Genomic DNA, 15,455 nt, shown 5'->3' on the forward strand with positions numbered 1-15,455 from the left:
TTTTTTTCCTATGGTAAATATTTTTTTCTATTTATTCTTATTAATCTTATTGGAAATCTTGGTTTCTATTACCTTGTTTAAAATCTAAAATCTAAACCATCAATAAGATAGCAAAGCATATTTTAATGACATTTAAACCTGTTGCAACCCTGAACAAGTAGGAGACTGGCAATAAGACTTTAATCTGTCAGCTAGGCAATTTTCTAACCCTGTCACTAAATTCTGTGAATCCACCTATCCAAAAGGTCAGCAGAAGTAAAGGTTTCATTGCACAAGTTGATACCAGTACTATGTCCTCTGCCAAGAACGCTTGGTAAAATAAAGAATTCCATTGTTTCAATGGGTTGACCTAGCGACTTAGTCAGAAAGGTGTTCTTTATACTAATTTAGATGAAGAGACAGAATAAAGTCAAATAACTGTTTTAAGGTTGAGGAACTTCAAAGTAGTGCTTAAGGGCTCTAACATTTGATAGATCTGGGTTTGAATCTTGGCTCTGCCAATGTGAGATCGTAGTTTAACTTCCCTATGACTCAATTTCTCCATTTGTAAGATGGGGATAATAGCTCAAATGCAGCAGAGACTGTTGGCTGTCTCCCAATACCCATTCTCTCCTTCTTCCTTAGCAATAGAATCTTAATTTTTAGCTAGACACATAAATAACTGTAAAAATCTCTTTAACAACTAGGTGTGGTTATTAGTCTAAGTTCTGGGATATATGTGGAAACAGTATATGCTGCTTCTGGGAAGTGTCTTCAAGGAAAGAGGGTGTGACCTTCTCACCCTTCCTTCTTCCTACAGTTGGAATATGGACATGATGGCTGGGGCTCTAACCACTTGCTTTGTCCATGAGGCAATCTTGTGAATGAAAGCTACATATGACAGAGGCATAAAACAGAGATTGAATCCCTGCCACTATGTCATATCAGCCCTGGACTATTTCTGGGATACCTGAGCAGGAAAGAGAAATAAACCACCTACTAAAGTCATCATTTGAGGGTATATAATTATCTCTGTCAACCCTAATCCTAACTGATAATACTACCACAAAGAAAGGTAGGGACACCTGGGTGGCTCAGCAAGCTAAGTGTCTGTCTTTGGCTCAGTTCATGATCCTAGGGTCCCTGGGATTGAGCCCTGTGTTGGGCTCCCTGCTCAGTGGGGAGTCTGCTTCTTCCTCTCCTTCTGCCACTTCCCCACCACCACTCTTGCTCTCTCACTCTTACTAGCTCTTTCTCTCTCAAATAAATAAAATCCTTAAAAAAAAGAAAAAGATCTTAAGAATTAAATGAGATCATGAGTTAGCTACATAGTAAGTGCACAATAAATGATGCTTAATGTTATTATTCAAAGATAATATTATGGGCTAAATATTCAAAAGAAAAAAATATATCTATAAAAGCTTACCTTTCAGACCAATGGCACTAAGGAATTATAAAGACATCTATCAAATGGTAAATTCTATCCTGGAAAGCAACTTTTGATGCTATTGGAATAAATTACCTACAATAAAGAAAAGAGGTTAATAGCTCCCAATCTCCATGGTAACAATGTTTTCTTATACCAAGTGTTGTCTAGTGTTCCCAGTCTGAAGGATCCTGAATTTTAATAAGAAATTTAATATGAAAAATAAAGGTATGTACATGTAGTTTGCTATAAAGCAAAACCCTCTGACTGGTGATGGATCTCCTCCTAATGGTAACCTCATTTGTCAACAATAGCACCTTGCAAAAAAGAAACAATTTTGAAAAGAGAAATAAACCCTAAAAGCTCAAAAAAGGAATATTACTAGGAAAATATATATAATAAATAAGTAATATAAATATATGTATATGATTTCTGCATCAGAATTTGTCAAGAATCCTCTGAAATTACATATGTATCAGAGATACTGATGGAGAATTTGAAGATTTAGGAGCTGCCTCCCTCCCTCCACCTCTAATCATAGACTGTGTCCCAAATAATGTCATAAAAAGGTTTCTAATGCAACACAATAGTTTTTCAAAGCATTCATTGACATGATTTTTACCTCTTTCCCATAATTCTACTGCTTCCAGAACACACTTTAGATTGATTATTTTACTTTCCCTAGGAATTGCAATACTAATTCTGTTGATTTTATTTACTTTTCTAGTTACTTGTATCTAAACTCATAGCCTAGGCATCTTGAGGCCCTGGCAGAAAAAGCAAAAGTAAATTTCATAATTGTTCTGTATACAATTAGCATTTTAGGCATCCCCATTGCAAAGAACTAACAATGGAATCTGAAAGTGGTAAAGGATAAGGACCATTCTCACCTCAGTACCATTCATACTTTTTTGAGATTGAGACAAAAAAGAAGTTGGGAGGCGATACAGGTATTAGCATCACAATTTTTCAAGTAAACAAATGTAATGCTCAGAGATGCTTAATAACTTGACCAAGGTCACACAGCTTGTTTGTGAGCCTCCAAACCAAGATTTGATTTTACTTAACTCTATAGTGAGGGCTCTTTTCAGCAAGCCATTCAGCCTCCACAATATACTAAGGACAGAGAGGATAAAAAGCAGGATTTTGACTTTAATATTTGGAATAGTAATGCAATAATTACGAATGTACTTGGGAAGTTGCAGAAAATATTTTTTTTAAGTGACTCAAGGGGCACTCACGGGGCTCAGTCAGTTAGGTGTCTGACTTCGGCTTGGGTCATGATTCGGGAGTCCTGGGATCAAGCCCCACATGGGGCTCCATGCTCTGCTTCTCCCTCTCCCTCTGCCCTTCCTCCTGATCATGCTCTCTCTCTCTCTCTCTCTCTCTCAAATAAATAAATAAAATCTTTTTTTTTTTAAAAGTGACTCAACATTGAGAAATATTAATTAAGAGATTTTGGATCAAAGAAAAGGTACTCTTGAAGCCAGATATGTTTTGGAATTCAGTATCTTTCAGATTTTAGAAAGAAAAAAAGGGTACATATACCATATATTATGTTACACTTCCAGTAGGATCTAGAAAGCACCCCATTATCAAACACATTAATATTTCTGTGGTAAATCATATGAATATTCACACTAAGTGGCATATATAAAAGCTATAAAAGTCACATGTTAGTTCAGTAGTTTTCATTGCTCAATGAGTTCAGGTCTGGTCAAGCTTCAAGTTCCTAAAATACTTCCTCTTTTCATAGCTTTTTGGATTTCATAATTACAGGTAAGGGACATGGACCTATACTATGTCCTGTCTCACCAGGTGAGGGAAATACTCATGACAAACTGATTATCAGAATTGTCTTTCCAGGAACAGAATGAAGACACCACATATGCCAAGTTTGTACCATATATTTGGCACAAGCTTGTTTCCTGTTTTGTGACTCAGTTACAGTCTATTATGTGACTCAATTGAATTTAAAAGTAGGCCATGAAAATGAAATACAGGTCAGTCTACTAAAATCCAGATAAGCTATTAAGTAATTCAATGTGTGACTGTTCTAATTCAATGCTAAAACTATACTTAACTTCCAAGTTTTACCCTTAACTTGCAAATAAACAATAGAGAAAATCAGGAAGTACTATAAATAGATTATTAGTCCCTGAAATTCAATCATTAATGTAACAATAAGGTCTATCTCTGTTCAGATTAAAGACATTTGTTATCATCCTTTGACAGTTGGATTTGAAATAAACATTCGGCACATTAAAATTCAGCAAACAGGGTGCCTGGCTGGCAGTCGGTAGAGCATGAAACTCTTGATCTCCAGATTGTAAATTCAAGCCCCACATTGGGTGTAGAGGTGACTTAAAATTAAAATCTCGAAAAAATAAAAATAAAGAGTTGATTTAAAAAACTAAATACATAAAATAAAATTCAGCAAACAATCATTTCTACCCTGTACCTGTGTAAACCTGTGGAGTGACTTAACATGTTATCATCTGTCATTTGTTGAGGAGCCTCTATACCTGGATCCAACATATTCTAAAACTACAGATAAATTTGCACATAGCATGTAGTCACCAAAAAAATTAACCACTAACTGTCTTACTTCGTTATTCTCTGGGATTGCATTGATATTTCTCCCTCCTGGTCTGTGTCTCTTTTGATCTTCAGTCTTCCTTGATTCTACAACTGAGACTATTTTCCCATTAGATATTTGTAGAATTTTTATTTTCAAGTGTTGAAATATGTTGGCCTTGATCTTCAGGAGACTTACCAATTAATATTGCTAAGAACTAGGAAAAATAGTAAAATACTAAAAATGGACATAGACATCTAAAAATTATTTTGGCATAATTATTTCCCTTAATAAACTTGTGGCCTGTGCTTTATGGCATCATTGTCAATGTGACAATGGCTACTACTCTTTTTGATTTTTTGCCTTGTAAACAGATAGTAAAGAGACCACATAATTAGATATGTGCTGCAGGGAATATGTTGCATGCACAATTCATTTTAAAACTGAATAAGAATATAAAAAAAGTAAAAAAAAATATTGAGCAAGAAAAGAAAAAAAAATAGAAAGTAATTTCTCAATTATTGCCTAGAAAGTAATTTCTGGCTTGTCATATCCTAACATAAAACAAATCTTTTTTTAATCAGTTCTCAATTCAATTTTTTCCCCAATCTAATTCTATATTACAGAAGCTCATGTAGCATCAGGAAGAGGCAGCTACCCTCCTGTGTAAAAATGCACAAAAGTAGCTAATTACATGAAAAACAGAAAAGACATATAAACAACCCGTAAAAGGGGTAAAAGACAGATGGCTAAATGCGATAACTAAATTCTACAAATATTACCATTAACACGTTAACCACCAAAATCATTTCTTTCCTAAGGGAACATAGTTTGGAAACAATAGCACATATTTTATAAGGTGCCCCTTGACCTATATAAATTGAAAAATAAGCAGAACGTGCCTGTCCTTTCATTGCCTCCCCTACAGTAACTCATTAACAGTTTCAATTATGTTCACCCACTTTCTGGCTCCACCAAGCCTTTTGTTTGCTTTTTCCAGTATCCAAATACAGAATGAATTCCAAATAACCTTCACCAAATATGTCACTTTAAAATTTATCTACATGGGTTATTTTGTGGAGCACTTAGAGAGAGCCAATGGCAATCTTATAATAAAATGTATTAATCCAATTCTCTGATTATTTAGATAAAATAGAGTGGTGGCCAAAAAGTAGTGGTTTGGTCAGGGCACACATTGAGTGGCAGAGCCCAGACTAGAACTCAAGTCATCCAACTCCCTCTCCAGTGCTCTTTCCCACAGGCTCCCTTAGATCATGTTTCATATAGGACCACAACAGGTGCGTAGACCTTTTGTCAAAGAGGCAGCTAAGTCTTTGTCTTCCATAAGGCTCTTCAATTTCTTCATCTCAATCCTATAATTACACTTTTTTCATTTTATGAGGTTTTTTTAATATTTTATTTATTTATCCATGAGAGACACAGAGAGAGAGAGGTAGAGACACGGGCAGAGGGAGAAGCAGGCTCCACGTAGGGAGCCCGACGTGGGACTCGATCCCGGGTCACCTGGATCAGGCCCTGGGCTGAAGGTGGCGCTAAACTGCTGAGCCCCCCGGGCTGCCCATTTTATGAGGTTTTATATCACATTTTATCCAAAGCATTTCAAAAGCTATGCTACAAATTTATTGTTTTTATTATTTATTTGAATTTAGCTGAATAATTTACACAATTATGAGTAGGATAAGAGGTTCAAAAACCATATCCATGATATAAGTAGAAACACCACAACCTATCTGCTAAAAAATTGTTTTCATCGAAGAACAGCTGACACATAATATTGGAGTAGTTTCAGGTGTAAAATATAGTGATTCAACATTTATATACATTATTAAATGATCCCCACAATAAGTCTAGTTATCTGTCACCATAGAAAGTTATTGCAATATTATTGACTATATTCCCTGTGCTGTGTTTTACATTCTCACGACTTACTTATTTTATAAGTGGAAGCTAATCCCATTCACCTATTTTCCCCACCCCCACTTCCCTCTGGCAACCACCAGTGTGTTCTATGTATTTATAAGTCTCTTTCTGTTTTGTTTGTTCATTTGTCTTGTTTTGTTTTTTAGATTACACATAAAAGTGAAATCATATGGTATTTTTCTTTCTCTGACTTATTTCACTTAGCATAAGACCTTCTAGATCTATCTATGCTGTTGCAAATGGCAAGATTTCATTCCTCTTTAAGGCTGAGTAATATTCCATTATGCATATATACCACATCCTCCTATCCATTCATCTTCTTATGGACACTTACATTGCTTCTATATCTTGGCAATTGTAAATAATGCTGCTAGTGAGAGAGAAAAACGATAAACAACAAATTAACTATCTGTAGAGTAGATCATGCTCATTAGGAGAACCTAGATATAACTTGGATGAGATAATGTGAGGTGTTGTCATATGTCAGAGCTCTTTGTCACTCTCACCAAAACTGCTTCCAAGACAAGCTTCTGATAAGCAAAGAGAACAGCGGGAAGTGTTTTCTCTTTTTCTACAAAAAAGACTCTATAAATTGAGTGTCTACCAAATTGTACTACTTGTATTAGTTAGAAGAACACAATGGTACTATAAAATAAAATAGTATAATTGGCAGGAAACAAGTATTTGCTCATATATGTATTCAGAGTTCCTTGGACAGTAGGAGCAATACCATGATACTGTTTGCTGTAGTAGAAGATTCAGTGCAATGGGTCTGCTTCAGTTGCCACATAAGGAGGTTCTGACATAAAGGTAGTTATGTGATCTCCTTTAGAAGAGATAATCAACTTCAAGAATCATCAAGAAAGGGCAGCCCGGGTGGCTCGGCGGTTTAGCTCCACCTTCAGCCCAGGGTGTGATCCTGGAGACCCGGGATCGTGTCCCAAGTCAGACTCTGCATGGCTCCCTGCTTCTCCCTCTGCCTGTGTCTCTGCGCCTCTCTCTGTGTGTGTCTCTCATGAATAAATAAATTCATGAGAATTCATGAAGAATAAATGAATAATTTATTCAAATTCATGAGAATAAATGAATAAATAAAAATCTTTAAAAAAAAGAATCATCAAGAAATAGCCATAAAATAAGGGTCCACGGTGACTTTATTTCATTGTTGATTATGTGCTTTCTTAGGTATTCTAAACAATACAATCTTTATAAGTAAAATCCCATATCAATCTGCAATAAACCCCCTCAAGACAGGGCAAGACAACTTATCCGCCTAGAGCATTCTTCTTCTGAATTTTTAGAGATCGTCCACTTCTAGCATAAAAATGTTTTGTTGTCATTCCCAGGTTTTCAAGATACAACTATAAAAATAGTAAAAAGAAACTAAATACAGAAAAGGTAGAATTTTACCAATAGATTTTTAGTTTTGGTTTATAAAGTACACAGAGGCCTTAATGATGTGCATTCATATGAAAAATGATTTCATATTCAAACCCAATACCTTCTGAAAACTGCCACAGCAGACACATTTCCTCTAAAAGGATATCAACTGTGGCTTTTGTTTCACCCTGAGTTAATCAGTGGGGAAGTTTAATTACTATATGTAAAAGTATTTTGAAAGATGTAACAGTTATCATTTTTATTATATTTATATATGTCCAACCTATCACAAGAGAAAAATAGGTGAGGTAACTCATAACTTCAAGAAATAGAAAAACAAAATTATTAAGCAAAGCCCTAGAGTCGATTATGCTCTAATGACTCTGAGATTCCCAGCAGCAAAGCAAGAAAGAAATTCGAGGTGTTATTTTCTTTCCTTCCTTTTGTCTGGTAAAAGAAAGTATACAAATTCATGTGAAAAGATACATTTGTCTTCTCCTGGTATTAAATCAGAGCAAGAATTACATGTAAATGCCAAAATAACAGATGATGAATATTATAATGGACAAAACTCAACTGCAGTTGTTACAGGCACTTTTCATATTAGCATTTCTTGAAGTGGAAAAAGTCAAGAAAGAGAAAGTCATTTATGAATATAATCATCTCAGAGAACTAAATTAGTGGAATTTAGTGTTTCACAATCTCTTGTCCTAACTTGATTCAAGGATTTAGCTTGGAAAAACTAGAGGAGCATTTCTGAAAGTGTGATTTGAAGATCCCCTGAATCAGACTATTCCAGGTTCTTTTTCAAATGTTAAGATTTCTGGCCTACACTCCATTACAAAATCAGAAATTCAGGAATCTCAATTGTAAGTAAGTTTTCCTGGGTGAATTGTATACTTGTGGTGTTTGGTTATTAAACATCTATCAGGATCAAACCCACCCTTCTCTTTTTGGCTTTGTGATGCTGCGACTAAGTCTTCGTAACCAAATTTCTTCCTTGCAACCTGCTCGCTGTTAGGTTCTGCCAATAGGAAGGGAGCAAAGATGCTGGGTGGAAGGAGATGTGCCATGCTCCTAGTTTGCTCATTGTTCCTGTCAGTGTCACTCCGTCACAGCCTTCACCCCAATAGTGCTCATTGTTTCTAGTAGCAGTTGGTTCCATTTTCCACTTCATTTCCATCTCACAGAACCAGGCTGGTGGTGCTCATTTTGAGCATCAGCATCTTCTGAAGTCTGGGTTCCAGCTCCACTGGGCTCTCCTCTGAGTTCCTGAGGCACCACCACCATCCAGGCAGCTTCCTCACCTCAGAAGTCTGGATTCTTCCTCCAAGCTTCTAAGTCCTAGCAACCCAACTTTTTCCCCTTGCTCCCCCACCTCCCAGCCTAATTGCAACTACTTCTTGCAATTTCCCTGTGTTAAGTTTGTTCCTTTTCGACCTCTGATACCTATATAACCAATTCCCTCTATAAATTCTCTGAAAAACTGGTAGGGTTTTTTTTCCTGAGTTGGACCCTGATTGATACAGATATTAAAATTTGTGTTCTATCCTAGACCTAGCAATTGCATTAAATAGGTATTAACCCAAAGGATATAAACATACTGATCTGAAGGGGCACATGCACCCCAGTGTTGACAGCAGCATTATTAACAATAGTCAAACTATGGAAAGAGCCCAATGTCCATTGACTGATGAATGGATAAGGAATATGTGGTATATATACACAATGAAATATTACTCAGCCATCCAAAAGAATGAAATCTTGCCATTTGCAACAACGAGGATGGAGCTACAGTGTATTATGCTAAGTAAAATAAATCAAACAGAGAAAGACAAATATCATATGAGCTCACTCATATGTGAAATTTAAAAAACAAAACAGATGTGGAAGGGAAAAAGGAAAGGGAGGCAAATCATGAGACTCTTAACGATAGAGAACAAACTGACAGTTGCTGGAGGAGAGGTGGGTGGGGGATGGGCTAGATGGGTGATTGGTATTAGGGAGGGCACTTGTGATGAGCACTGGGTGTCATATGTAAGAGATGACTCACTAAAGTCTACTCCTGAAACCAATGTTACACTATATGTTAGTTAACTAACTAGAGGTTCAAGTAAAAACTTAAACACACACACAAAACTTGAGTTCTAGTGACTTGAGGGATTAAGGAGGCAACAACATATCTCTTACCCAAGAGATTGTTCACTTATCAATTGTTCAAACTCCTATTTTGAGAGCAATAAATAAAAGACTGGTACCAAGAGCTTCAACTACTACATGCTATTGCCTTAAGAAATTTCCAGAAGCTTTGGGTTCCAGATAAGCACATAAGCACATAAGTTCCAGAAACTTCCTAATTCAAAATGAAAATTTCTCACATAAGCTTTCCCAGATTCAGAGCTAATCTGCTTTTATATAGGAGTAGCCCACTTATGAGTCTGGGAGCAGGACAAAAAATTTTATCAAAAGAAATATTCATTCTGCCTAAGGGCTTTCATTGGAAGCTTTACTTTCATTATCTGCAAGACAAAGGCCAAACCGTGACTTTATATTTAAAGCCATTCATGAAGTTATGCCTACAAAATTCTTGAAACTCATTTTAATCATCTTTATTATGGTGTTGCTTCCTCCTGAGCTAGCTGTTCCATGACACACCTTATGTTTGGAGTCCTGCCTCCCTGCTACATTGGCTCAAGCAGTTTTCTCTGCCTGGGAGTCCTCACTGAATATGCAGATATCTAGATCAGGATACATAATGGGAACTCAACACATGTTGGAAATGGCTTTCACTGACTTCTTTCTACATTAAGCCTTCCTCAGGATTATTCTGTTTTGAACTGCCATGGCAGTACATTTTATACATAGCAAAGGTTATCTTTTGAATTGCTTGTAGACACATCCAACCTATCAATTCTTTAAGAACAAGCCATATATCCTGTAGCCATGTATCCTCGCAATGCCCCCAATGACCTTGCATCGAATAGTGACTGATAAAATTTGTTGAGTGAATAAATGACCTAATGATAGTCATCTACATTTTTTAGAAGTCAACCATTTCTCTTATACTATATTATAGCTATTTCAAATTATTTTACAAATGGAGAGGATACAGACAATATCGATATGTCTTACACTATGTCCACAGTGTTATAAAATAATTGTTTTCATTTGTCTAAGTCTGCATAACACTCTCCACATATTAACTGCTTAAAATTCTGGTGCCACTTCTGTGGAACTATTTTCTGTTTTAATCAAGGAAACTAAGGCTCTAAGAATTTAAGTGACCCTGTCCAAGGTCACATAATGAGACAGTGATATTCCTGGAATTTGACAAGGGCTCTTTTCACACATATGATATGGTCCCTCGGAAAGTTGGTGCTCAGATGATGATGATGGTGGTGATGAGCTCACCTGACAGATTGCTCTTCTTCCTCTGCAGAGACTCGCCTTCAACACCAGGAACAACTTGAAAGGAATGACTCACAGTTCCCGGCAGCAGTGCCAGTTCATGTGCTAGGATTCTGACCACAAGTGTAATGATCAGGCCAGGGAGTCAGATTTCTGCTGGATTTAGAAAAGTATCTATGTGTTTATGAAAGGAACACAATGGGCTGGTGATAGTACTGCGGATCTTGGAGGATCCCCATCCACCTCTTCACCCCAGCCAGGAGCATGGCTATGGGAGGAGGAAGGCAGGCAACAGAAAGGTAAGTGTGGCTTCCCATGTCCTCCTCCTTCCCATCTTAAACTAGAGCAGTTGCTGGGTAACCCAGTCCTGTGTATTGTTTCATAAAGTCTAGTGAGCTACTGAAATTCTTACTGGCTCAAAAATTTCAAACACACTAGCAACATAGAGGGGCATAGTGCAGATAGTACACACTGAATATATTTTTTTCTCCTGTTGAGCTCTCTGAAAAATAAGGTTAGTATATACCTTTGGTGGCACTCTCAATAGAGGACTTGTAATAAAGAACATGTTTTATAAAAATATGTGTTAATAACTTTACAGAGCTTTCAGATAATTTCAAAAGGTACCCACTCAGGTTCCTTAGAGTCTCAAAGAAATATTATAATCTGTATCTACTTATCTTCTATAGAATATTTGATATATAAGATGGTCTTATTGCAAGACAAATATTAGATTAGAACGAAGATCAAACCAAATAAAACTTAATTTCCTACATCATCAGTTCAGGTGGGCAATGTCTCTCAAACTTCTAAATGTCAACTGCCCCAATGGTTTAACCTTTCTTTCCTCTGCCCCTCTTTAACCTGCTCTTGCCTCTCCTGACCCTTTTCCTAACCACCCAGTCTTCTCTTTCTACTTCTGTCCCTTCTAATTCTCCCCCATTTTCTTTCATTTTGTGGAGTAGGGACTTAACCTTAAAGAAATTGCTTTGTTTGCTGCACTTTGCCTCAAGCTTATCTAAGCAGCCAGTCCTGTTTGCAGAAAATAAAAGTTAAAAAACTAAGTTTTGTGACCCAAGGGTAGAAGGGTGAGTTATGAACGTTCCCGCATAGCCCATTGTCCCTGAGATCATGCCATCAGCAGAGAACTAGGTCTGGTTTTACTGAATAATCCCTCATCCACACACAACCTATATATGTGCTTCAGGGGAGTTGGCAGGAACTATGAGAGGGCTAAAAATTATAAATTAAGTGTAAAAATATGTTTGCAATTACCAATAAGTTAGTATTTCCACTACTAGAGAAATATTATATTTTACCATTATAAATAATTATGTACTTTGGCTTTTCACCATCTAGATGCCTTTATGGGATTATAAGCAATATTTCATTTTCTGACAAAGAGAAAATTAGAATCATGAAGATTAACTGTTCCTAGAGATTGGACAAAGATAATAACAGTATAGATTCCTGAAAATGAACAGATAGAAAATCCATCTAAACTGGCAGAAGGAAGTCAAATTGGAACCATGCAAAATGAAGTAACAATGAAGTGCAATCATTAAGGTAGCCGTGAGGTTAATTTACTTAACACTCTTTTCTGTCCCTGGGAGTCAGCAGATTATCCCAAGATGAAGAAAAGATATAGGTGTAATCTTGTAAGACGAGAGCTGTGGGACATAGCTACAGACAAAGCCAGCCTGAGAAAAAGGGCACAAAGGCTAAATATTGAATTTATATGGTGTTACTGGAAGGCAGCCAGGAAAGGTTTGCCTTGCAAAGTCTATAGCTTAAATGATTGGCCCAAGAAGATACTACGGTTACCTTGAAGACAGGCACTCAGGCACAAGATTGCTTCACATGGGCACACAGGCTGTTCACTGCACAATGCCAGGGGGCACCATTCACAGAGACTACAATGTGAAAGGAGCCCCCTGAATCTGTGAGATGTGGAGGCCCTTCTGTGCTAACCTGTTGGAGTCATACAGAATAAGAGAAAAAAGCAGGATATAAAATCATACATAAAATTTGGCAAGAGGGGCACCGGGCTGGCTCATTTGGTGGAAAGTGTGACTCTTGAACTCATAGCCCTGAGTTCAAACTGTGAGTTCAAGCCTGACATTGGGGGTAGAGATTACTTAAAAATAAAGCATGATAGTGACTTTTTTTTTTCAAATAAAACATATACATAGAAAAAATGACCAGAAACTATATCAAAATAATAAAGTTTCTGGAAGTATGCTTGAATTCACTTTTCCTTATTCCTAATTTTCTTTATTTTTCCATTAACTAAATTAGCAGCTTTTTAATCAGTTAACAGCATTTAATATTAGTAGTTTAAAAGAGCCAAATTGACACTATTTATAGTTTCAATGTTATAAAGTGTCAAAGCTGTAAAGATTAGAATGGTTTCTACAAGGAGGTAAAATCCTTTAGAAAAATTGGCACTATTTTTCTACATGTGTTTATATTTTAACTAGTTTTGCATTTTAAACTATTCAATAAAATTTAAGCGTTATCTTTTCTTTTGAAAGCCCTGATTTTATTATAAATACAAAGAGCTGTGTATACAAAATGAAAAGTTTCCAGCAATGTTCCCTCAGCTCCAGGGTTCTCCCAATGCTGTTTACCTCTGGGTTGGCTTCAGTTTAGACCTCAAACCTCCTCCAGCAGCTAGAACCACTTGATTCCAGGTTCACAGCCAATGGAAAGAAAGACTGTCCACCCCTAAACCAATGACAGCCAAGAGGAGGGGATTAGTTTAGATTAATCAGGATTTACCCTATCACTGCTACACCAAGGGGAATGATTAGAATCAAGGATAAATACATGTTTTGTGAGGGTTAGAATTCATACACTCTCTTTCAGTAAAACAAGTTAAAAATACAAATTCATTATGAAAATGAACATTTTTTGGAATAGAAAACCAAAGTGTAAGTTTTTTAAAATGCAAGGTGTCATGGACAACACAAAATCTAGAAAACATAATTTTTTCATTAACTTCCTGACACATTTCCATTACACCTTTTCTACAGTTTTTTGGCCACATACTCTTTGCCTCTTCCTATGACAATTGTGAAATAGTTCATAAAGAAAAAATAGAAATGAAATTCAATCTTGCCCCTGGCATATAGAATTTGAAATTCTTTTCATATTGATAATTTCAATAATTTTCTTTTAGCATTACAGTTAGTTATCAGTGATGTTATATACGTTTTCAGGAATGTTATCAAATTTAGGTAGGCTTTTATCAAATTCTTTTTCTCATATATGGCTTTAAAATTTGAAAGAATCTTTCACAGTCTAGATTCCAGATGCATACCTCTCAAATTTTAAATCTCCTCCACTACCCACATACTGCCAGCACCAGGCATTACAGGACCTGCTCATGGTTCCATATATACATCCTATGCCTTTGTTGGTACAACATAATGGGTGATTTCTGGAAGCCATTTTTATTCCAAGGCAGCTAACTGCACAGGGGAGAATTCCAAACCAGGTAAATATGTCCTGTTAAACCCAAACAAATATATTCTATATTCACCATACCCTTGGTTGGATCTCAAAAATGCCCTAGACCACTGCATGTCACCCACCTGAAGGGCAAGTGTGATGCAGGGGAGATTGAAGAGTGAATCAAAAGTCAGTCCTAATCAATGTGAGTTAACATGGCCATGTTAAATCAGTATCCAGGTCCAATAACAATACAATCAATTTGAGAAGTGACCAAAAATATCATCTAGGAAAAAAATAGTGCCCAATACATTTTTTTGTTGTAATGATTAACTTATAGATGCATCTTAGTTAACTAGTTAATAAGTAGTTAATGTGTCACATTCCTGATGTGATCCCACGTTCAATGGCATGAGAGAGGAGGAGACAGACATAGAAATCTATCACCAGGCCTTGATTTTGAAGAACTAGTGACCCGACAAGGGCAACAAAATGTATAGACATTTATTTTCTGCTTTAAAATACTTGATAGATTAAAAAGAAACAATAAAATGAATATATGTTGACATTATGAACATCTTGATTTTATGTTATACACGTTAATTACATGAAAAAATAAAGGACATGATACTATTTGAAAATGAGTTTGGTTGGAGATTCACACTGATGTTGTGGAAGGAATAGTGTCTACCCAACTTTTAGTGTGCCTGTTTCATCTTGGATTCAAAGCTATTTAACATTTTCATCACTTGTGTGGTTGATGGACTAGAGCACATGATGATTAAATTTACAGATAATAGCAAATTGGACTAAGTAGTTATTACTTTGGAGGACAGGATTAGAATTCTAAATGACCTTTGAAAGCTGGAAAAGGAGTCATATAAATAGACTGATGAGCAATTGTGTTGAGAAATGTGTGAGGAAGTACACTTATGATTTTTTTAACTACACAAACAAATGTACCAATTTCTTGAACAAACATTTTTTAAATGCAGAAACCACTATTCATCACAAATTGAATACACATCAGTAAGTACAGCAATTACATTTTTTAAATGCTTCATTTTGGAGGTGGTTTAACAACAGTGTAATTGGAAGGAAACAGAAAATAATATATTTTCCCACTACGTCTGGTACCATGCAATATCTCATGGATCAAGGTTTACTTTAATTCAGGAGAAAATTATTTCCTAAGGGTATTTGACTACAGAGATTTTGCACATGTTAGATTTCTCCCCTGAGTGGAAGGAATGTCAGAGTAGTGTCAAAGGGGCCTAAAATTGGGGTCTG

The sequence above is a fragment of the Canis lupus genome, chromosome 12 (genome assembly GCF_011100685.1).
Source record: "Canis lupus familiaris isolate Mischka breed German Shepherd chromosome 12, alternate assembly UU_Cfam_GSD_1.0, whole genome shotgun sequence".
In the NCBI taxonomy this organism is placed as follows: domain Eukaryota; kingdom Metazoa; phylum Chordata; class Mammalia; order Carnivora; family Canidae; genus Canis; species Canis lupus.